Source organism: Dipodomys merriami, unplaced genomic scaffold (assembly GCF_024711535.1).
Source record: "Dipodomys merriami isolate MVZ:Mamm:240054 unplaced genomic scaffold, mDipMer1.0.p SCAF_23, whole genome shotgun sequence".
Lineage (NCBI taxonomy): Eukaryota > Metazoa > Chordata > Mammalia > Rodentia > Heteromyidae > Dipodomys > Dipodomys merriami.
The window spans coordinates 6,985,366-7,010,813 of NW_027203715.1; the positions used below are offsets into that span (position 1 = coordinate 6,985,366).

At 43.2% G+C, this 25,448-nt stretch overlaps 1 long non-coding RNA gene across 1 annotated transcript in view; it reads right to left on the reverse strand.

Moving 5' to 3' along the window:
- Nucleotides 1–4,119: 4,119 nt before the first annotated feature.
- LOC138835126 (uncharacterized) overlaps nucleotides 4,120–25,448 on the reverse strand; it is a 29,443-nt gene continuing 8,114 nt past the window's right edge. Inside the window, exons 2-3 of the long non-coding RNA XR_011374456.1 lie at nucleotides 4,960–5,050; nucleotides 4,120–4,310 (exon numbers count right to left, since the gene is read on the reverse strand). This is a non-coding gene — a long non-coding RNA (uncharacterized lncRNA). The remainder of the gene's footprint in view (nucleotides 4,311–4,959; nucleotides 5,051–25,448) is intronic.

Sequence of the window (25,448 nt, forward strand, 5' to 3'; positions counted from 1 at the left end):
TTATTTACTTAGTCCATCTCTATTTTCTTGATGTGGACACTGAGGGCAATAAATTTGCCCCCTCAGGAATGCTTTTGCTGTGTCCCACAGGTTTCTAGATGTGTATTCATTTTCATTGAATTGTGGGATCCTATGTATCTTGTTAAATATTTTCTCCCCAAACTAGGTTTTTGATGTTATTTAGGGTGAAATTTTCTTAGATGTTTGCATGAAGCACAATGGATGTGTAATGATACTTGAATTCACTGTTGGAAGAGAGTCCCATGTACCACTACATTTACTCTGGAATTTGTCCCAATTGACAGATTATGAGCTTGAGGATCAAGGAGGAACACCTTTCTAGGATGTCTGGTCTGCTATGTCTGCTATGTCCTAGAGCTAGAGGCATGGCCTGGACTTTTGCCACTGCCTATGCATTTAATAGTTGGCTCTATATTCAGTAGATTCTCTTGTACAGCTACAGGTATTTCAACCCACTCAGGACCCATGTGCCTGGGTCATCAGATTATAGGAAGAAAAAATCCACAGTATATAGGATTCAAGAATTGTACAACATAAATACTGACATTTTAATAGAGTTAGAAGAGTAAATAAAATAAACATTTTACATCAATCATGACAAAAAGTAAAATAGATATTTTCCCAGGGAGGGGAGAAGGAACCTATAACACTAGATCTTCCTATAAGTTGCCTATAAGCAGAAATGCTAGGTCAGGGTAGTCAAAGGGATCTACCACCTCATTACAGAAAGGCTTCTCTTCCTGAGTTGAGGGAGGGACATATTCAAATTTCTCCATTGGAGATTGGTTTTCCTGCAGCAGATACTCTGTGAGGACAGACTCCCTTTCCTCAACCGAATCAAGCTTTGAGACATCACTTATTGGTGCTTCTGAACACAGACTGGGGAAATTTTCCTCAAACCCCACAAGTGCTGGTTTATCCTTCTTGCCAAGACATGTCCTGATTTGACTCACCTGGAGCTGATCTAGGCAGACTGTGAAAGTCAAGTGAATAAATTCTGGATCTTCTTCCACTGGAGTACCTGCAGGTTCATCTGCGTCATGTGTAGGGTTCAGAACAAGTGGGACATCCACAGGACTCGAAATCTGCTTGGTCTTTTCTGCAAATGGCCTTATCTGCTCTACATTCACATTCTTTCTGGAGTCCAGTGATGACTCCAGATCTCCATCATCACCATTGGTGACGCCACTGAGGGTTCTTTATTTCGAATTCAGAGAAAGATGCTCTATGGTGATCGAAACCTGAGAATGTAAATAAGTAAAGGATTCTTAGAGTGGAGTCTATAAGTTCAGGTGTAATTAAACTGCCATGAGGTTTTAATGAAGAAAGCTATTGAACTTGAGTTTGGACTGAACAGTGGTGAGAAGGTAGGGAGTTTCTAATCAGCACCGATGCCTGAATATTTTCAAAAAGAAACAGGCATTACCTGGCAGAGAATATCCATAAAAGGACATTTTGTCAAGCTGGGTAGTACTAAGGGCTCCTGGCCAATCACCATCCTGAGAAGCCCATCCCTAGGGGCCTAGTTTCGATCACTACTCACAAAGTCTTGGCACCTATACAAGGACTCCTCTTTTTTCTAGCTCTGATAAATCATGTGTCACTCCATTGGTCAAGAAGGATGTGTAAGAGGAAGAGCAAGTCCAAGAATGCAAGTTGAATATGATATAGTATATGAGTTTATTCAGGGTGTCTTGGTTCCTGGGCTCATAGAAGTCATCAGTGGAAAAGTCCATCCGCAAAGTGAAGATGGAATAAAGGGTTCTGGGAGCAGATTGGTGGCAAGGTGAGAACCTGCCCTCCCCCTTCTCTGCCTCCCATAGCCCCTTTCTTACAAACCCCATGCAGAGGCTGTCCATCCTCTATGCAGAGGTGCATTTATTAGAAAGTGGGAGGAGATTCCTAGGATTAGGATGCTTCTCACAACCCAGTTCTAAGAAGCTGCTGCAAGACAATTCTCCAAATTTCTCACTGTGGGTTGTTCCCCCCAGGATATGATTCTCTGCACACAATATTCCCTGTCATTGATGAGAGACCACAACCACACCCACACCTATGCCATCTGCCAACTACTAAAGTCCCAAGCCTTAACTCCCTGGTGGAAATCATAAATAGTGTGCAAAGGAGAAATGTGTACTTTGAATCAGAGGCCTCAAAGATACCCAGTTTGCTAGGAGAGGCCTTCTCTTTGTGCCAGAGTTCACTTACTTCTTGTTCATCTTCCTTACAGTTAGGGCAGAGGGATCTGTACCTATGGGAGGACAGAACATCACTTTAATGGCTCCTCTTTTCAGAACTAACAGGACACCTAAGGATCTGGCTAAGTCCCAGATGGGAATGTGAAACTGAGAGACAACAGTGAAGTATGTCTATTCAGTCCTGTGAAAATTCTGCTAAGAGGCTTATAGAAGTCTGTTCAAAGTAAATGTGCCAATGGTTCACCTCCAATCTTAGCTAATCAGGATGCAGAGATCTGAGAATCACCGTTTGAAGCAAGTCTGGCAGAAAAATTTGAAGACCCTTATCTAAAAGGCAGAAATGACCCTGTGACTCAAATGGTAGAGTGCTAGCTGTGAGCACCAAAAGATTGGTACTTAGACCCTGAGTTCAAGTAGCAAGACATAAAAAGTAAATGGTTCAGGGCTTACAAATGGAAGGCATCCCTACTGGCTCAGAAGTCATTTAGCCACCTTTGACACCCTAGCCCTTTCTCTGATTACATTATTTCACAGGCCTCCACGATTACTACTGAAAACTTATTTACAAATGGTAAATGTGATTTCCTGGAGCCTCAGCTAGGTGAGAGCTACTGGCTCATGCCTGTAATCCTGGTTTGTCACAGTTTTCTAAAGCTCCAGTAGCTTCTGAGGGAAATGAAATGTCCTGGCTGGCCAGTCTTAAGAAATTAGTCATGGTGTGTTTTTCTTTGTCTTATGCCAAGTTCTTGTGAGAAGACCCCAGTGAAACAAACAGTCTCAGATTGGAGCCAGTACTCCCAAGACTCATCCATGAGGGCTGGCTGAGCAGCCCCAGATTGAAAGAGGAGCACTCACTTTTTAAACATAACAGCCAGCACTTGCTCCATTTTCCCACAGCCTATAGTTGTATAGGAAGTTTTGAATAAAGAAGAGATTTCCTTTCTGGTGGGCAGGGACTAGGTTAATCACAAGCATCTCCAGGCCTGCCTCTAAGCTCCATAATTTACAGGGTATATCCCAGGTTGGAGCCGACTCCTTTTCACACTAAGGTGGTAAAAAGAATGGATCTTTCAAACATGGAATTGGGAGCACACTTCAAATTGAGTAACTGTAATAGAGTGGATTGAAAACTACGTAGAAAGAATTATTTCAATATAGACACTTAAAAGCACACAAGAAGATGGTTCTAGTCTGAGTAGGATGAGATCAAATAGGTTTCCTATCATGATTACACCTCGCCTGAGTTGCTCTGTATTTCTCTTGGTTTCTACTTGGACAAAGGCCTGAGAAACTAGATTTGGTTCTTGGCACTGATCCAATGTCTGAAGCTTTGAGTGATGCACTCACTCTTGCCTGAGACCAGAGTCTCCTGACTTTTTTTGGGGGGGGGCGTCATGGGGCCTGAACTCTGGGCCTGGGCGCTGTCCCTCAGCTCTTCAGCTCAAGGCTAGTGCTCTACATTTGAGCCACAGCACAACTTCCAGCTTTTTTCTTTTTGCTTATGTGGTGCTGAAGAATTGAACCCAGGGCCTCACGCATGCAAGGCAAGCACTCTACCACTGAGCCACCTTCCCAGCCCCAAGTCTCCTGACTTTTGAACACAGAATAAGAACATCTTTCTTGTTCCAGAGCCACAGGCCAAATGAGCTGACTTGAGCAAACTTTCATAGTTTGCTATCACAGTTCCATGTTCTAATCCACTGTGAGGGAGGCAAGGTCACCTCTCAGGTTCCAATAATCTAAGCTGCTTGCTCACATAAGACCTTCCCCAAAACAAACGAGTCTGAAATTACCACTTCAACATCACAATATACACATATGGACATAGTAAACAGCATACCTTGTTTGTCGAAACCCCTAGGTACTGGCATGGTCTCAGCTTCAAGGAGCCATTCTTAGGTCAGATCCATGCCTTATTAGTCACTATTCCTATCACTCGGCACAAATCATTTTACTTCTCAGGGCACTCTCAGCCTGCTATGTGCTTCCTGCACATGTTTTTTACATCTATATCTTAGGACATTATTTTGTTTCTGTATCCTAATCTTCTGTTTGCCCTTAAGGGCAATCATCAGCAAAATATGCAAGTACCTAGAGGTGGGAAGATCAAAGAAGCATTGGTAAACAAACATTACACACATAGATATTTTTACAGGTGTCCATTCTTGTAAGAAAAAAGACTTTTTTTATTCTGTTGCCAAATATTTTATGAAGTAGGGAAGGGGAGAAGGAAAAGGTGCTGCATTGTTTTTATTGTTATGATGACTATTATTTTAAGAATACTACAGCATTTAAGGAATGTTATATGTAAAGCTAGATAGAAAACTGCTATTTAGGTTTTTTTTTTTACAAGCTATTTGTTTATTCAGTACTTGCCTCTGAAGTCTTGGCTTCTGTGTGCCATGATCTATCCTTTTCCTTCAAGAAATACAAAAATGAATTTCACAAATTGCCGAGATGTTGTCCAATCTCTGGATGTGAATGTAAAATACAATGTTGCTTTAGAGAGAGAGAGAGAGAGAGAGAGAGAGAGAGAGAGAGAGAGAGAGTGAGAGAGAGAGAGTGTGTGTGTGTGTGTGTGTGTGTATGTGTATGTGTGCATGCTCACACACTCACATGAATGTTTTAGGCTTGTGCTCACGGTTACCTTGAGTATCTTCTGCTCAAAACTAGTGCTCTACTACCTAAGCCAAAACTCCACTTCCAGCTTATTGTAATTAATTGGAGATGAGAGACTCACAGAGTTTCTTGCCCAATCTGGATTGGAACTGAATCTTCAGTTTTCAATGTCCTGTGTTGCTGGGATTACAGGTAAGAGCCACCAGAATCTGCTGAGAGATCACGAAGGTTGCAAGTTTCAGTCAAGCTTCACAAAACACAATATCCAGCAACTCTAAATCCCTACATGATGGAATATGATGGAATGAGGGTAAATTAGGGGGATAGTATACTAGCATAACTTACATCATACCCTGGTCTCAATATCTACCATCACAAAACCAAACAAAATGAGGCAATTTAAAAAAAATCCATCTTATAATAATTTAATTGTGAAAATAATTAAAAAGGGAAAATATTCATATTTATAGGGGATAGTGGATGGCAGAATACGTAAAGGAAAATTGTATAATGCAGGAAAATTATTCTCTGGTATTGTCATGGTGGATATATGGTAATGCTTTACAAAGCAGCAATAAATAAAGATATATCTACTACCTATAATCTAACATGTCTCTATCCCTATCCACTTCCAATCCTTTAGTGAACATTATCAATTTATGGATGTTTATGGTATATTCCAAAATAACAAGTAGAGTCACGATGTTACCAAATTACATTGGTAATCAAAGTTTTAAGAGATGAAAGTGCGCTGGGAAGGTCGCTCAGTGGTAGAGCGCTTGCCTTGCATGCCTGAGACTCTGGGTTGGATTCCTCAGCACCACATCAGCAAAAAAAGAAGAAGAAAAAATACATGCAGACAAGGCAAAACTTTCAGGTTCCCTTCTAATTACTTCTAAAACCCACAACATAAAAGATCTCATTGAGATAAACAGATGGACACACAACTGTAATCCCTTTACTCAGAAGGTTTTGGCAGGAGGATTGGAGTATGACTCAAATGTGTTTGACACACCAAGACCTAAGGCAAAGCACATCAAAAATGAACACATGAATAAATAAAATATCAGTCCCATGAACTCCTGCCTTATCTTCTTTACTCCCTAGGTCCAGGATTATGGTGTTCACCACATCACAACCTGTTTAGTTATTTTAAGAAACAGATGGATGCCGGGCACTGGTGGCTCACGCCTGTAATCCTAGCTACTCAGCATGCTGAGATCTGAGGATCTCGGTTCAAAGCCAGCCAGGGCAGGAGAGACCGTGAGACTCCTATCTCCAATAAAAACCACCAGAAAACCGGAAGTGGCACTGTAGCTCAAGTGGTAGAGTGCTCGCCTTGAGCTGAAGAGCTGAGGGACAGTGCCCAGGCCCAGAGTTCAAGCCCCATGACCGAAAAAAAAAAAAAGAAACAGATGGTTTTCCCTGATGCAAAGGGTCAGAAAAGGGTAAATGGTGTTCAGAGTCCTTTGGTGGAAACCAAGTCCTTAGCACAAAATGCAGGGATGTTCTTATTGGTCTGTTCCAATGTAAACACAGCAGATGGGCTCCTAACCCCAAGCCCCTGGACAGCAATGTCTCTGTGCAATACTAGGGTGAAGGCAGTTCCAGACACCAGAGGGAGAGCTGATTCTATGTGAGGTTGAAATACAGCAGGGTCAAGCTTACTTCTCAATACACACAAACCACCACTACCCTTACCACCATTACCACTACCACCACCACACTAAAGAGTCTTTAGTATTCTGGCCTTCTGCCTCTCCCCAAAACTTATGCTATTATACAAGTTATTCCAAGACAAACTCATCAGTGTTGAAGGGATTGAGTTGCCACTGTTCTTTCTACACCTTCCAGTGTTTCGTGTTTCAAACTAGAAAGGTCTAAGGTGACCACATAACTGCCTAAGTTGAAATGATGTTTGCATGGAGACCTAGCTATGTAATGGTGGACAAGCTGCATAACTTCAATCCTTGGGGTTTTTTTAATCTGCAAATAAATAGGGATTAGTATAGGGGTGCATGCCTGTTTACCTATTTATGGACAGAAGGAGAATAGCAGACCACAGCCAAACCAATGTGAAAGAAAATGGGAAGAAGCAAAAGGACTGGAAGCGTGGCTACAGTGGTAATGTTGAGGTGCTGCCCTAACTTGTGGAGAGCCCTGAACATAATACCACTGGAATTCACCAAAGCAAATTGAAATACCTCAGAATGCCTGATAAAATATCTGTAATAAATAATGAAAATATAAACATGTGTCACACATCCCCTCACCCCCTAGTCCTCATATCCTATGCAGGACAGAGCTGAAAGCTCAGTAAAGACTTGGTGCTAAGGATACAGGCCTGGGATGGGCCTAGTGTGGCCAGAGTTGCTCTGACAGGTACAAGTTACCAAGCAAGAATGCATAGGTTGTCCTTCCTCACACATGTGTTCATTGCCTTCTCCAGGCTACGGGATGAACATGTCTGAAAGCACAGATAAAAATGTGCTATGCAGCTGGGAATATGGTTTAGTGATAGAATGCTTGCCTAGCATGCATGAAAGTCTGGGTTCGATTCCCCAGTACCATATAAACAAAACAAACAAAAGAAAGGTAGAAATTGCAATGTGGCTCAAGTGGTAGAATGCTAACCTTGAGCAAAAATAGGCTCAGGAACAGTGCCCAGGCCCTGAATTCAAGCCCCAGGGTTGGCAAAACCAAAAACAATAATAATTTAAAAAAAAAACTTGGTACTGCCATGTACCAGTGCCTCACGCCTATAATCCTAGCTACTCAGGATGCTGAAATCTGAGGATTGTGGTTCAAAGCCAGCCTGAGAAAGAAAGTCTAGGGGACACTTATCTCCAATTAGCCACCAGAAAACTGGATGTGGCACTGTGGCTCAGATGGTAGAATGTGTGCCTTGAGCTGAAGAGCTCAGGGACAGCACCCAGGCCCTGAATTCCAGCCCCAGAACTGACAAATTAAATAAGTAACATTTTTTTCCACACATATCCTGAGCTCCCAACCCCACAACTACTGAATATAATATGACCAAAATGCAAACTTAAAGTGCACTGAAGACTCAGAGGCCTGGGTAGGAACCTAGAGTCACCAAAGTTGTTCTGGTTAGCACCAACGCACCAAGCAGGAAGGGACTGGATGTCCTTTCTCACATACACCTTCACCTCCTTCTCCAGGCCGCAGAATGAACATGAAAGTATAGATGAAAATTTGATGCAGACTTGGAGAAAGGCGAGTGACCTGGGCAAGATATGAGTTTGCGAGAGCAAGTTCTGATGGGGTCTTTCTAGACCATCCCACATTGGGCCACATACCATGAACCTCTATTAAAGATACCAAGTTTCCATACTCTCCACATTTTATCCTACAGTCAGAAGAAGACAACATGCGGGCTGGGAAGGTGGCTCAGTGGTAGAGCGCTTGCCTTGCATGCATGAGGCCCTGGGTTCGATTGCTCAGCACCACATAAACAAAAAGAAAAAAAAAGCCGGAAGTGGCGCTGTGGCTCAAGTGGTTAGAGTGCTAGCCTTGAGCTGAAGAGCTGAGGGACAGCGTCCAAGCCCAGAGTTCAGGCCCCACGATTGGACCAAAAACAACAACAAGAAAAGAAGACAACATGCATCAAAATCTTGATGGCCAGGCTAAGAGCTGAGGTGCTTGCCTAGCTTATGAGAGGTCATGGGACACAATACCACTGGAATTTACCAAAAAGAAATAGAAATAATTTTGAATGCCTAATAAAATGTGTATCAAACCTATATGATGAAAACAAAAATCTTTTTGTGTTGGTCCTGGGGCTTGAACTCAGCCTAGGTGCTTTTCTTGAGGTTTTGTTTCCCTTTTGGGGGGAGAGGGGGGAAAGGAAGGGGACAGTTGGTGATTATTGAAGACCTGGATTGGGTTCAAACTGCAATCTTCAGAGCTTCACCTCTTGAGTAGCTAGGAAAGCAGACATGAACCACTAGCACCTGGCAGAAATGTTTTCCACAGATCCCCTTAGGCCCTAACTCACTATCTTCTCCAAAGCAAGATTTGTTGAGGTCCAGCCAAACCATACTACATTAGGCCTTACACCCAGATCCTACACTCATAATTCCAGGCTTCTGAACCCTTTGCATTTTCTCATCACCCAGGACCTGAAGCCAAAGGAAGTCTCTGTAGAACAAGGGTTCAGCATCCTGGAGTCTCTTTTATGCTGAGAGTGATCTGGAGTATGGCTGAGAACAAAAAGAAAAAGCCATCTAGAGCACACTTTCTGCTCTCACCTTCTGATACCACCGCCCCGCTTCTAATGAGACAGATCTCAGGTCAGGCCTGACACAGTGATGGTAAGGGACATGACTCAGTGTAAAGGTGCCTACCTAGCTTGAAGGAGGCCATGGAACACAGGATCATTTTCATGGTCTTAACTCTAGACAAAATACTTTCATATGCCTAGTACAATGGGAATAAAACCTAGACACTGGAAAATGAATGTCTTATACAATTTTCCCAACCCCTAGGCTTTGCTAAGGTCATGAACACCTTGAACAGGCTGATAATAGATGCAGATTCTGAGTTAATCAAACTAGGAATTGGCCAGACCATGAAGCAAGCCCGGAAAATGAACATGGCCCAGACCAGAGCAGGTCCAGAGTTGAAGTAGGCCAGGTGCAGACCCAGACTCAAAGCAACCAGGACTCCAAGCAGTCAGGACTCAGAGCAGCCCAGACTCAGAGCAGGCATAGAAAAGATGTGGACATACTGGCTGGGAAGGTGGCTCAGTGGTAGAGTGCTTGCCTTGCATACATGAAGCCCTGGGTTCAATTCCTCAGCACCAAATAAGCAAAAAGAAAAAAGTGGGAAGTTGTGCTGTGCCTCAAGTAGTAGAGTGCTAGCCTTGAGCTGAAGAGCTGAGGCACAGCGCCTAGGCCCAGAGTTCAGGCCCCACGACCGGACCCACCCCCCAAAAAAAATAAAAATAAAGAAAAGATATGGGCATAGACTGCACTACAAGGAGGCCCAGGAACAGGTCTGGATTTGGAACCAGCATAGACTCAGAGTGGGCACAGAGTCTGAGGGGCCTAGACTAGGAACAGGCTTGGACTCAGACTCAAAGGACACCTGGACTCAGAGTAGGCACAAGAAATGGACTTTGACTTGGACGCTGCGCTGCAGACTTAAAGGAGGCCCAGGCTAGAAATATGCCTGTAACCAGAACTGGTGCAGATTTCAGAGCAGGCCCAAACTACAAAAGGCCTGGACTCAGACTCTAAGGAGGTTTGGACTCCAGGGAGGCCCAGACTCGGCACAGGGTTGTATTCACTAAAAACAAAATGAAATCACTTAGTAGGACTAATGAAATGTGTATATGTGTATAAGACCTATATGCTTGATATGTGCAATTAATAATTTAGATGAATAATTTAGAAGTAACTTGTTTTGAAGCTCTTCTGCTTTCATCCTTGCTATGACCTCTTCCAAAGACAAAAATCTCTCCTCACATTCCCAGGCTCTGCAACCCCTTCCTAGCCCAGCCTTGAATTAGCTGTGTGTATCAAGCTGGACACCTACATCTCTTGAGCCTCAGTTTTTCTGAGAAAAAGGAAATGAGACCAGCTTCTACTCTGACATCAAATGCCCAATTCAAAAGGTCCCTCCTCTGAGAAGCTTCTCTGCTCCTCAGGAACGACAAACATGGGGCCAGAGATTGTCTGCCTCTGGCTGTGTCTCTACACTGGGTACGCCTAGAAGACCAAGGTGGACTCTTTTTCTTAACACTGGGTACGTGTCAGAGAATGTTTGCTGAATTTATGAAATTTTGCTACTATGCACATTCATCTTTACACCTTAAAAATCACCCCAGATATTCTTTCCTCTGGGATCCCTCCAAGGGCAGGGAGTACCCTATTGGGGTATCACCTACCTGAACACAGAGCATCCTAGAAGGGCATCACCTGCCTGAATACAGAGTACCTTTGGGGATATCACCTGCCAGAACAATCTGTTACTACCCTCCAGACACATTTGTCTTCATGGGCAGCCTGGATACCAAGGGTACCAGCTACAAGTACAAGGTGGCACTGCTGGGAAGGCCCGGGAATTGCAGAACTGCCAGGTAAGATGTTGATTCACTGCTGCAATGACTGTCAGAGCCAAACCTAAAGCTGCAGGACCAGCAGAGGAATCCCTGTGTTTCCCAGGCTACTACCAAACCATCAACTGTAATTCTTGTTCTTGACTGTGTGGTTTAGGTCATCAAATTAAAATCTCAGACTCCCTAACCCAGAGAATTAGTAATCACTTTGTGTTGATTAGACCAATATCAACTGTAAATGAAAGAAAACACAAAACTGAGCAAAGGAAAAGGTAATGTACTTCTACCTGAGAATGAGAAGCTGAGGTGCAGCTTCAGGCTCAGCTGTATCCAGGTGTGCAGGCAGCATTGTTGCAGTGCCCTGCATGTTCAGTGTCTAATGTCTTCTGCTTTCTCTCCAGTCCATGGAAGGGGGGATGGGCTCTGATGGAGCCACAAGCCCCAACCCAACCTGTCTAGGTCTTGTGGTCTCTTCTTGGGCCAGTCAAGATTCAGGACTCTGGGATGCTCTGTCCAAACCAGTATCCTTCCTGTCCCTGGAAGATGAAGAACTCTATAAAGGAATTGTTGCAGGTGCCTCCCAGAGGAGAAAGATAAAGCCCACTATTAGCCACCTTCAGAGCAATGAGCGACCTTTTCTCAGCTTATCCTGAAATGAAAACAGCTTTGTTGCACACGGCTTTCCCTCTTTATGAGCACTTCTAGGGATACCTAATGTGTCAGGCTCAGGTGTTAGATGCTCATCTCAGCCTGGTTATTATGATTCCCTTCCTTGCATAAACACTACACACATACATACACACACACACACACACACACACACACACACACACACACACACACACACACACACACACACACACGCCTTCCAAGTCCCAAATCTGTTGGGTTGAAGATGGACATGCATGGCTTCAGGACTAGCTTCACAGTCATAGATGCCATAGTCATAGATGGAACAAATATCTCCTTCAGTCACCTACCTTGGTTTACTTCTCTCTCACTCTTCCTGCAAAATTCCTGCCAATTTAAAGTATGCTATATAAGGCCTTCCTTTTGTTTACATTAAGAAGCATCTTCTCTTATTCTTGGCCATGACTGGGTATTTGATAATTTGGGTTGCTAATTACTCAATCCTAGCAAAACAGTTTCATGAGGGGATCTTTAGGAACCTCTTCAGAAGATTATAGCCCTTACATGTCCTCTTAAGGCCTTGAAAGCCATGCTTCCATGAGCTTCATCCCTAGGCCTTCCCAACCATCGAAACTTCTTCCGCTTCCTCACCAGTTCCTAGGGACAAGCACTTAGGGGTCCTAGCACAAGAGGCAGGTGACTCTCTAGTCTCTACAAATGATTGGATTCGGTATGCCTGAGACGACGGAGTCCTAGCCACAGGTACCCCTCATTCCAGAGGCACAAAATTAACATCTCACCAACTCTGACAAATTTCCTTACATCGGTGGAAGAGTCTCCTCAGTCTCTCTCTCTCCCCTCCTACACAGGTTCTCGCACATTCTGCTTCCATTTCTTTTCATGCATGTCCACACCTGAACCCCTGTAATTGTCTGTCAGCACAGGATGCCATCTGGGAAATTCACTCCTGTGTATGTCACCAGACAGAGGTAAGGTTTAGTGAAGCTCCCCTTTAAATATAGTAACTCTTCACTTAGGGTTTTTGACTTCGATCACAGAATTTCTGGACAAGTCCAAAAACTTGGCAGAGATTTGTTAAGTAAACAACAAGGAAACAGACAGACAAAAAAGCAAACAGAAGGGTAGGGGCACACTCTAGCAAAGTGTGGGTGGTCTCATAGGGATACAAAGCACAGAGACACACACACAAGGAGACACCCAGAAAGACACACAGGTCCTTGAGCTGTTGGGTATTTATAGGGAAAAGACAGGGGGTCTGGCTTTGAGTTATGCAAAGCTGGGTGCTTTGTCTTTGCTTTTACTACACCTGGTGTTATACTCTGAGTTTCCAGGAAAGAATGCATTTTGCCATAAAACAGATCCTTATCCTTGAAATAAGGAGACACCCTGCTGTCTGCATTGTGGGGCATCCTGTCAGGCAGTTGTGAATTCTTGGGTGAGAAATGCATCCCTCAGGAAAGAATGCATTCAGTTGCCTCTCTTTGAAGCAAAGATAGCATTTCTAAGATTTTAGGTGCCATATTTCAGAGTTGTCAACAAAAGGCCTCAGTTTCCATAAGTTATCCTGCTTCATGTAGACCTCTGCAAGTTCTCCCTGGCCACCTACCTTGGCAGCCTCTAGCCACGTTGTCCAGCACCTGGCCTCCTTTCCCCGTGTCCGTTAGAAGCCCGACCCCTAAGAGAGGCTCCTACTGGGATGCAGGGGTGATATCGGGTTTGTGTGTATAAACCTGAATGGAATAGTCTCCCATAGGTCAGGTTGTTCTCGGGGAGGCCTGGCGCCACAGAGAGTTGGAGATGCCTCAGGTCCCAGAACTGCAAGTCTTTCTCCGTGGGGGAGTGCTGGCTTTCTCTCTCCATAGTGTCTTGGTCCGATAAGGCACTGCAGGCCTCGCAGGCCTCTGCCACCCTCTCCTACCACCACAAGGCCTCGGAGAGCGGAAGCAGGGAGCAGACTGCCCCCACTTTCTGGCACAGTGGCTCTGAGCAGGGAGGGGAAGGTGCAGGCCACCTTTCCTGCTGGCACAGGGACTTGGAGCTGGGCACAGGCAGCCTTCACTTGCCTGCACAGCAGGCCAAAGTGGGGAGGACGTGGGCCATCCTTGCCTCCCTGCACAGAGGCCCAAAAACGGGGAGCAGGGTGCAAGCCATACTCACCTACTGGTACAGGAGTGGGAGCCACCCTCACCTGACACCACTAGGGCACGAGGAGAGGGCCCCCCCTCACTGCTGACACCCAGGGGCAAGGGCAAGGGCAAGGGCAAGTGTCAGGACTAGGTGGGAGCACGTGGGGGCCAAGGATAGGGGAGCGCCTGCGAGGAGCAGGGTGGCATGTGTGAGCACTGTGAGGAGCGGTACATGCAGGTTGCACTGGGCAGCCAGGAGGCAGCAAGAGCCACAAGGTAAGGAGTGGGGCTGGGGAGGGACGGAGAACATGGGGGCGTGTGTGCAGGGGATGGGGCGATGGGATGGGCGGGGCTAAGGGAGGGCTCGGAGAGAGCCGTGCTGTGACGGGACAGGGCTACGAGGAAAGTAGCACTTGAGGAGGGAGGGGCGTGGCGCGAGAGCAGTGGGCCTGGTGTGATGTCAACACATCTCACAGGTTGTTATTGGGCTGTCCTTAAATCCCTTACTCCACCTATATCCATTTTTCTTCCAAAACAGCTCTGGTAACTGTGGATGTCCTTTTTTCCTCACCACCATCCTTTTCTCCAGCTCCCTACAGATGAGTTGTACCAGAACACAACTAAGCATTCTTTTTTTCTGGACCTCTTCCACAGCTATTATATGAATACAGAACTGTTTCCAAAGTTCTACTTTGAAACCTTCAATATCCTAGAACCACCTCCTTAACTGTCACCATTTAGATCCTTGGTATAAGGAAGTGAGGTTTGTGGATTTCTGTGACCTCTGAGTATTGACTTTCTCAGCTGTCCTTTTGACTATGTTTTTTGTTTATATGGACTACCCTAACCCCTAACCCGCTCTACAGCCTCAAGACTTCCACTAAAGAAGGGATCCCAGCTTCTTTTTAATTTCTATAGCACAAATCACTAGCAACTTATGTGTTTTAATTATCCCCATTAAGCTATACACTCTTCACTCCTTTTGAGAGAAATAACTTTATTTTCTCATTGTTCCTGGTTCACTAACATTCACTAACGTTATGTTTTGAATAAGAAATGTCCTCCACAGGCTCATGTGTTGAATATTTGCTCTCCAGAGGGCAGTGCTATTTTCAAGGATTCTAGAAACTTGGAGAGATGGGGCCTAGCTGAAAAAAAATAATTCAATGAGGGACACACGACTAGGCCTTGAACTCAGAGTTTAGGTGCTGTCTCTTAGCTTTTTCACACAAGCCTTGCACACTACCACTTCAACTCCACATCCAGCTTTTGTTTCAGTTGTCAATTGAAGGTAATTCACATGTCTTTTTCTGCCCTGTCTGACTTTTATCGATCAAAGCTTCCTGAGTAGCTAGGATTACAAGCATGAGCCACAGATGCCCTGCACAAGCCTCATCTCTCCAAAGATTCTGCCCCACAACATTGCTATGCAATGGACAAAGCTCTGGTCACAGGACCTTTGGATCATTTCAAAACACGTTGATAATAACTCATGGTATAACTTAAGATTTAAATTATTATATAGTTTTAAATTTATGTGTTTTTCCTCATTGTAGAATCTCCTACAAGACTCAGCAGATCCAATGACAGGAAAGGAAATGAATTTGTCAGTCTCTGAAAGTTTAGAATATATTCATTAACTTCCAAACTTCATGTAAACCAGAAGTTATGCTGTTTCCTGCCTAAAAAGAGAAAATTATCAGCATAGTAAAAGTGAACATTTATAGTGAAAAGATATATTAGTAATTTGCTAATAGAGCAAATCTTCACCCATCTACCTATCCTTCTCATCAAAGGGAAAGAAAATAGTGACATGGTAAACTAACCTATAAGCTCTTATTACTTAACATACAATCATGGACAGTTAACCTGGTGCTGAGGGCTCATGTCTGTAATCCTAGCTACTCAGGAGGCTGAGATCTGAGGATCATAATTCAAAGCTAGCCTGGACAGAAAAGTTTGTGAGACTCTTATCTCCAATAAACTACTCCAAAAAAGCCAGAAGTAGCACTGTGGCTCAAGTGGGAGAACATTAATCGTGAGTACAAAGAGGCTCAGGGATAGCACCCAGGCCCTGAGTTCAAGCCCCAGGACCACCAAATACATACATACATACATACATACATACATACATACATACATACATACATACATACATACATACATACATACATGCATACATATATACATACATAAATAGATAGAAATAAATGAAATCAGAGACAGACATTATAGGACTATAAGCCAACTCCAACCTTGTTTTTGTAAATAAATTTAATTGGAACACAGACAATTACATTCGTTCATCCATTCATATACTTTCTGTGACATCCTATGTGTTATTAGGGCAAAGCTGAGTAATAGCTACAACGACAATGCCCTGCAAACTCTAACCTTGTACAGAGAAAGTTTGCTAACCCCTGTCCTACATCATACAGGCATCAATAACCAAAAATTGACTGAGAACAGGCACCTAAGAGAAATGTTCAGAATAAATGAAAGAAAAACAAGAAAAGTAGGTTAAAGGAAGATATCAAACATAAACTCCACCTAATCCATTAATTATGAAATAATTAAGAAATTAAAAGTAAAACTAATGCTTACTGAGTGCATACTCCTCTGCCAGCCAGGGAAAGATGAATGTTCCTTTCTCTGGTCTGCTGGGCACCAGTGACTTGTACTTGTAATCTTAATTATTCAGGAAACTTAGATCTGAGGATTTAGGTTCAAAGCCAGCAGAGCAGGAAAATCTTTGATACTCTTATCTCCAATTAACCACGGAAAAGCAGGAAGTGGAGTTGCTTGCACCCAAAGTGTGTGTGTGGGGGGGGAACAGCATTAAGGAACATTTTGGTGATTAGCAAAATCTGAGAGATCTAGCCACTGTTCATGTGGCAGATTGCCAACAGACTTGGATATACACAAGTCTTTTTTTTTTTTGGGGGGGGGGTCCAGTTGTGGGGCCTGAACTATGGACCTGAGCACTGTCCCTCAGCTCTTCAGCTCAAGGCTAGCGCTCTACCACTTGAGCCAAAGCACCACTTCCGGCTTTTTTCTTTTTTTGCTTATGTGGTGCTGAGGAATCGAACCCAGGGCCTCATGCATGCAAGGCAATGCGCTCTACCACTGAGCCACCTTCCCAGCCCTATACACAAGTCGACTCAGGTTCAACAGTTAGAAACATTATATTGTCCCATAAGAGAAACATCATTGCTGGATGACATTTCAAAAGAACAAGAAGATAGCCTTCTCTAGAGGAGAGATCAGATTTTCGAATGATCCATTTGCATTGACTTCTATGGCAGCCTGCATCCAATCTGTGATGCCTGAGAGGACCTGGGTCTCAAGGAGCAATGATTCCACAGGTTGTGGAATATTTTCATGGTTATTTCACTTGTGTTCACATACATATCTCAATATTTATATAATTATCATTATATGCCAATGATTTCTCAGTAAGATGGTTTAAAATACACAGATATATGAAGATAGCACAAACAGAAAGACACATAGATGAACATGTTTTGGGAACCAACCCAGACTTGTGAGAATGATGGAATACAGCTAAACATAATGTTTGCATTTAAGGTAGGAATTATAATCCGCATCAGATTTCTCTGTGATGATAATAGGCCCCTTGATCCTACTGTTGAGGCTTTCACAGTGGGCTAAATCTTCCCAAAAGTCACTGCTTGTAAATATAGTGAAATGCTCCAATTCCCTGCATTTACTGATTTATTGTTGACTCCCTCAGCACACTCATCTGCTCTGAGCACTGTCCTACCTGAGACTTGCAGTACAGAGCTTATTCTATAGCAGAAGGACATGCAAATATCAGCTCCCTCTAAAAAAAATAGAATGGTAGAAAGACAGCCTCTTCAGTAAATGGTGCTGGCAAAATTGGTTAATGACTTGTAGAAAACTAAAGCTAGATCCTTATATATCACCCTGCACCAGAATCAACTCCAAATGGATCAAAGACCTCGGAGTCAAAGCAGACACTCTGAAAACATTACAGGATGGATAGGAGAAACCCTAGGTCTCCTTTGCACAGGTCGAAATTTTCTTAATAGAGACCCAGAAGCACAACAAATCAAAGAAAGGTTGGACAAATGGGATTGCATGAAATTGCAGAGCTTCTGCATGGCAAAGGACACAGCTAGCAAGATCAATAGAAAGCCCACAGATTGGGAGAAGATCTTCACTAGCCATACAACGGACAAGGGTCTCATAGCTAAAATATACCACGAACTCAAAAAATTAAATCCCCCAACAACAAATCTTCAATGAAACAACTGTCCAATAAATAAGTGGGCTGAAGACTTAAAGAGAAACTTCTCTGAAGAGGAAAGAAGGATGGCCAATAGACACATGAAGAAATGCTCAACCTACCTAGCCATAAAAGAAATGCAAATCAAAACAACATTGAGATACCACCTCACTCCAGTTAGAATGGCACAAATCAAGAACTCTAATAACAACAGATGCTGGAGGGGATGTAGACAGAAGGGAACCTTACTGCATTGTTGGTGGGAGTGTAAACTTGTTCAACCACTTTGGAAAGCAGTATGGAGGTTCTTCAAAAGACTCCACATAGGGCTGGGAAGGTGGCTCAGTGATATAGCACTTGCCTTGCATGCATGAGCCCCTGGGTTCGATTCCTCAGAACCACATAACCAAAAAGAAAAAAGCCGAAAGTGGTGCTGTGGCTCAAGCGGTAGAGTGCTAGCTTTGAGCTGAAGAGCTGAGGGACAGCGCCCAGGCCCAGAGTTCAGGACCCACCACTGGACCCCCCCCCCAAAAAAAAAAAGACTCCACATAGAGCTCCTCTATGACCCAGCAATTCCACTTTTGGTCATTTACCCAAATGTTTACAAACAAGACCACAGTAAAGCTACCAGCACAACTATGTTCATTGCAGCATTATTTACTATAGGTAAGATATGGAACCAACCCAGATGCCCCTCAGTAGATGAATGGATCTAGAAAATGTGGTATATATGCACAATGGAATTCAATGCCTCCATCAGAAAGAATGACATTGCCCCATTTGTTAGGAAATGGAAAGACTTGGAAAAAATTATATTAAGTGAAGTAAGCCAGGCCCAAAGAAACATAGGTCCCATGGTTTCCCTTATTTGCAATATCTATTATATGTCTGAGCCAAGCAGAAAAGTTCAGATAAGTTGATGTTAGAGAAATGAACCCTACGATATGTATTCAGATGTTTTTTTTTCTTTCATGCGATTGTTTCTAACGCATTTATAAGATTATTTCTTTGTTGCTATGTATGTCCCTCCCCCACAGTATAACCCCTGCTTTCACTGTATTTGATGTCGGTGTATTTTGTGGAGGGGAAGGGGAAAAACAAATCATTTAAATAGGGATACAGGTGGACCCATTGCAACAATGAGATGTACAAGTCGTTATGTCGAAAACGAACTTTACAACTTTGGTGGTGGGGGAGGTAGGCAGGGAGGATTGGGTGTGGGGCAGGGGAAGGATGGGAAGGGATGGGAAGGGGAAACAAAGGAGGAGGCTACAATGCTTGATAAGAAATGTACTCATTATCTTGCCCATGTAATTGTAACCCCTCTGTACAGTATTTTTACAATTAAAAAAAATATATCAGCTCCTTCTGCTGATAAAAACTCCATTTAGTGTTCAGGACTGTAATCTGAGAAATGTCTCTGGGGTTTGTGCTAAGATGGACTTTCCTTATGGCAGCATTACAAGGTAATTTATGAAAACTAAGAGATACTAAATATATGACTGGGTGTGAGTGAGGAGACAGTAGGTCTTTGTGAAATTTCCTGGCCAGGATGCTCTGTGTTCGCAGTGTGAAGTGCAGCTGGTGGGATCTGGAGGAGGCTTGGTGTAGCCTGAGTGTTCCCTGAGACTCTCCTGTGCAGCCTGTGGATTTGGCTTCAGTAGTTACTACATGAACTGGCTCTACCAGCCTCCAGGAAAGAGGTCTGAGTGGCTCTTATACATTAGTGGTGATAGCAGTGACAAAAACTATGCAGACTCTGTGAAAGGTCAATTCACCATCTCCAGAGACAACTCAAGGAGCACGCTGTTTCTGCAGATGGACAGTCTGAGAAGATAGGACATAGCTTTGTACTACTGTATGAGACACAGGGGACCCAAGTGTGACCCCAGACATTAACCTCCCTGATGGTTGCTCAAGACCAGCAAGTGTACTCAGCACCAGCATGGGACGCTCTGTGCCACCACGGGGATGCTCATCACACATTGATTTTCAGGATCTGCAGGTACAGAGAGAGGAGAAGCTATGGCCATCTGTCAGCATCTGGGGCTTCCTCTCTGTGTAACATTTTCCCACAGGAGATTGTCACAGCAGATTCTGATGTTCTGTTTTTGAGCTTACTGTGAATGTCTCTTTATTAAAAAGGGATTTGTTTGCTGTTATGTTTGTTACAGTACTAGAGTTGAGTACTGCCCCTTAGATCTTTAACTTGAGTCTGGCACTCTACCATTGTAGTCACAACTCACCTCTATCTTGTTGTTAGTTAAGTGGAGATTAGGTTCTTGGATTTGTCTGCTCGGGGATAGATTCAAACTGATTCTCGGACCTCAGCCTCCTGAGCAGCTAGGGTTACAAGTATGAGCCACAGGAACACAGCTAAAAAGGCTATTAAAAAATCTTCATACTTTCATAGTAAGAGAACTAAATGAGATGCAGAAAAAAATACCTGTTACCCAACTAGAATCCAAAGGAAATAAAATTTTTAAATAAAGGGGAAATGAAAGTAAAAAGACTTCCAGAGAAGATGAAGGTGACAAAGGGAAAGATGGGGAAGATGAACACTCTGGGGACTCAATATGGCCAAATCATATATCACAAGCAGCCAGGCACCAGTGGCTCATGCCTGTAATCCTAGCTACTCAGGAGGCTGAGATCTGAGGATCATGGTTCAAAGCCAGCCTAGGCAGGAAAGTCCAGGAGACTCTTATCTCCAGTAAACCACTAGAAAACTGGACGTGGTGCTCTGACTTAGAAAACCAAGTACCTCTCCATCCTTCCCTCCCTCCCTTTCCCTCCTCTCTCCAAACCTCTCCCAACCCCTCCCTCCCCCCCTCTCTCTTCTCTCTCCTCTTTCAGTTTCTTTTTTCTCTATTTTGGATGTTCATGGGGCATGAACTTGGGGCCTGGACACCATCCCTGAGCTCTTATGTTCAAGGCTAGCACTTTGCTGCTTTAAGCCTCAACCCCACTTCTGCTTTTCATTTAGTCAATTGAAGAAAAGAGTTTTAGGGACTTTCCTGCCTGGGCTGGCTTTGAACCACAATCCTCAGATCTCGGCTTCCTAAGTAGTTAGAATTGCAGGCATAAGCCTCCTGTGCTTGGCTCCCTCTCTCTTATTAGCACTGAGAAATAAACAATTCCTAAACTCCGGCATGTTAGCAGCAAAAGAGACAGCAGAAACCATGGGACCTATGTTTCTTTGGGCCAGGCTTACTTCACTTAATATAATTTTTTTCCAAGTCTTTCCATTTCCTAATGAGTGGTGAGATGCCATTCTTTCTGATGGAGGCATAGAATTCCATTACACACACACACACACACACACACACACACACACACACACAGAGCACATTTTTCCAATCCATTCATCTACTGAGGAGCATCTGTGTTGGTTCCATATCTTGACTATGATAAATAATGCTGCCATAAACATAGTTGCTGAGATCTGAGGATGGTTGTTCAAAGCCAGCCCTGGCAGGAACGTCTGTGAAACTGTTATTGTCTATTAACCGGCAAAAGCAGAGCAGTGGCTCAAGTGGTATGTTGCTAGCCTTGAGCAATAAACTTCAGTAAGGAGTTCAAGCTTAGAATGGTACAAGTAAAGTACAAGTGAAGGAGAAGTGGAAGGATGAGAGGAGGGGAGAGAAAATTAAAGAGGAGGAAAATGCAAACAATTGCACTAAAAATATAGCTCAATAATGATACAATAATAAAATGATGATACAGGGCTGGAAGGTGGCTCAGTGGTAGAGTGCCTGCCTTGCATGCATGAGGCCCTGGGTTCGATTCCTCAGCACCACATAAGCAGAAAAAGCTGGAAGTGGTGCTGTGGCTCACGTGGTAGAGTGCTAGCCTTGAGCTGAAGAGCTGAAGGACAGCGCCTAGGCCCAGAGTTCAGGCACCATGGCTGGCCAAAAAAAAATAAATAAATAAATAAAAAATAAAATGATGATACAAATTTTTATAGCATAATATGAAAAGGAAAGGCAAAGCCGATGCTGGTGTCTCATGCCTGTAATCCTAGCAAATGAGGAGCTTGAGATAAGAGGATCATGGTTTAAAGCCACCTTGGGCAGAAAAATCAGTGATTTTTTTTTATCAGTTGAGGGGCTTTAACTCAGGGCCTTGAGCTCTTTTGAAATGTATTTCAAACTACTAAATTAGAGATGCTGTCATGGCGGCATCACACCTCACCTCCAAATATTTCCTTCCTTCAGAAGCCTATCAACTCATCTGCAGCTGACCCTTGAGAATTATCTAGGCTCCACCTGTATTCTATGCATGCCATCCTGGCATCACAGAGGCACCTCCAGAGCCACCAACAGCAACTTACTTCAGGAAATAAGGCCATGGTTCTATCCCCACACTTGCTGCAAATTATAGAGCTCCCCATTTTTGTAACAAATTTCATATGAAAAGGATTGCCACAGATAAAATAAGATTGAACAGCATTAGACAGTTCATGTGAACATGGCTTTTGTGCCACAGCATCCCAGTGCTATAGCCTAAGGTAGTGCAACAGATAACAGACACTTTCCCAAGACACTTCCTGTCCCTCCAGAGTGGCTACTGATTTTAGCAGGGCCTTAGTCACACTGCCTTTTTTTCCCCTAGACTTCTAGAGTGCTTTCCTAGATTCTTGCTGAATAATTGAAGAATTTACAAAGCCTTCAATAGGGATTGGCACATTAAGAGACACTCAAGCCGTTATTGACACCTGTCAAGCTGTTATTGACACCTGAAATCCTGTTTTATTTTTGCCTCCACCATGAAGTAGTTGAAAGTAAAGTCACAGTACCAGCTTTGGCTTGCATTAAAATTGAACATTAGACAAGGAATAATAGAGTGTTCCATCTTATTGCAATGTAAGTAAAAGTATATACAATTTAAAGTCAGCCTTCAGTTATCCTAAACCATATTTCACATGTTTAATACATACATATAAGTACCAGCTATACACATATAGACAATAGAAATATAGACTAAAGTTCCATCATCACTGAAATCCTACTCATAAAGTATCTGCTGAAGAATACCAGCCTGGGCTGAGAAATTGGCTCAGTGGTAGAGTGCTTGCCTTGCATGCATGAGACCCTGGGTTCGATTCCTCAGCACCACATAAGCAGAAAAAAGCTGGAAGTGGTGCTGTGGCTCAATTGGTAAGGGGCTTACCTTTTGGTCAAGAGCTGAGGAAGAGTGCTCAGGCCCAGAGTTCTGGACAACCAACCAAAAAAACAAAGAAGAAAAAGAAGAACAGCAGCCTGATACCATGATCAGGATACCATTATCCCAGCCAAGTTTAACTACATTTCTGTGTCCTTAGTCTCCTTCCTTAAAGACTAATGCTGTAAAACTCCACATAATCTCTAGCATTGGTAGATACTTGTTTTTTTTTTCATTTAGTTTTGATGTTTTGCAACAGTGTTACTATGCAGCCTAGACAGGCAACGTGCTGACAATATCCTGCCTCTGCTTCTAGCAGCTGAGATAACAGTCACACCATCATGCACAGCTAAATCTATTCAATTGTAAACTTTAGCTCTTTTAGCAATGTGATCTTGAGTTTCTTATCTTTGAACTTCAGTTCCTTCACTTAATAGCCAGGAATGACAGAATTTGGTATTGGCATAAGAATGAAATAAGACAATGGGTGAACAAATGCAGCAATGGTATTCAATAGACACTATGCTGAAGATGCACTATTCAACTTGCGGGTGGGGATTGGAAGGGAAAATTGGGATTAGGGGAAAGGATGACATTGTCCAAAAATAAATGTATGCTTAACTTATGTAACTGTAATCCCTCTATATATCAACTGTATAATGAAAAATTAAAAATAAAAATATATTAAAATGAAATAATATAAATTTTAAGAAGGTGCTTCAAAAACAAAGTCTCAATTAACAGAAGGGATGTGAAGGGTAAACAAAGGAGGAGGCTGCAATGCTTGGTAAGAAATGTATGCATTATCCTGCCCATGTAATTGTAACCCCGCTGTACAGTATGTTCACAAATAAAATAAAAATAAAAGTATCAATTAACGTTAAGTTCTAGTAAGTATTCTTCATGAAGTATAGAGTTGTCCTATTTAAATTTGTTTAGTCCATGTAAGGCACAGTGAGAGACAAGGATTGGGAAGCTCTAAGTGTCAGGAAGGACTTGGGGAAAGTATGTGGGATCCTCTCTTATCTGAAAAAAATATAACATTAACCAATAGGGCTGGAGGGATGCCTTCAGTGCTAGATTGCTCCCTGATTTCCAAATCCAAGAATATAAAATATGGTAATAGACAAAAAAAATTGCAAGTTAGTGACTAAACAAACTTAATTCTATGTGAAAGACAGAAAATAGTCTCTCTGAGCTCAAGGAATGCAGATTTCTATTTCTTTTCTCATGCCATGAAGAAATCAAGCTAGCCTTGGATTTCTGAACACTTTGCTTTTCCAGCTAATCTATTCCTGATGCACTGGAGACTTGTGAACCTGGCTTTGTTAGTCATGACAACAGCTCAAGTGTAGGCAAATTACATAATAAGCATAAGGGAATTGTAGAATGATAGCTAAAAGAAGCTCAAAGTCCAGGAGACTGTTATCTCCAATAAACTACTTAGAAATAGCTGGAGGTGACACTGTGTGACCTGCAGCTATGACAAGATCATACTAGAGAAGCACTTTGTTGGTAGGTTTGGGGCCATGGAGCAGCTCAGCAAGAATGCTGGGTGGGTTGGGAGGCATTAGAGCAGCAAGAATGGTCTGTCTCTTGGGTGTGTTCAGAGAGCCTATGTTCAGAGTGTCATTGTGGCACTACATAGGGCATGGTGGAGTCTGAACCAAGCAGATTCTGCAAGGGGCCCAAGCATGGTACTTATTCATGTTGGACAGCCCTTGCCTTAACTATGACCTGTCATGTACACCAGAGTTCTGGACCCAAACTAATAGTAAAGACTTTCAACCAAAGAAGCACATAGGCAGTGTGAATGACTGGAAGGAGTAAGCATGTGGACCAGAAGTGAGACATGGGAGCAAGATGGGGGATTCTAAGATATCCTCACTGAGCAACACATCTAGTCAGCCATAAGGCTCATAGCACTGACCCGAGTACCACTGACAGCTTGATGCAGCTGGAATAGTCCAGGCTATGGGGAGCATCAATGCTGTTTCAACCTACAACTTGCCACTTAGGCTTGGCGAAATGATGGGAACCATTGGTGTGGCTACCAGCCTCTGTGACATACTGTCAACTGACCAGAGCAAGTCTCTTCATGGTCATGGTTCTTCTCCTGGGGAAAGGGTTCCCAGTAAAAGGCAGAGAGTGGCAGTGTCTTAATGAGTTCCCATTGTTGTGACAGAAGATCTGATACAGACAAATTAAAGCAGGACAGGCTTATTTTGCCTATAATTTCAGGATTTTTCAGTACACGTAAGTTTTTATAAGAAAACCTTCTCACATACTGAGTGATTCCTTGGAAGTAGATGGAGGAG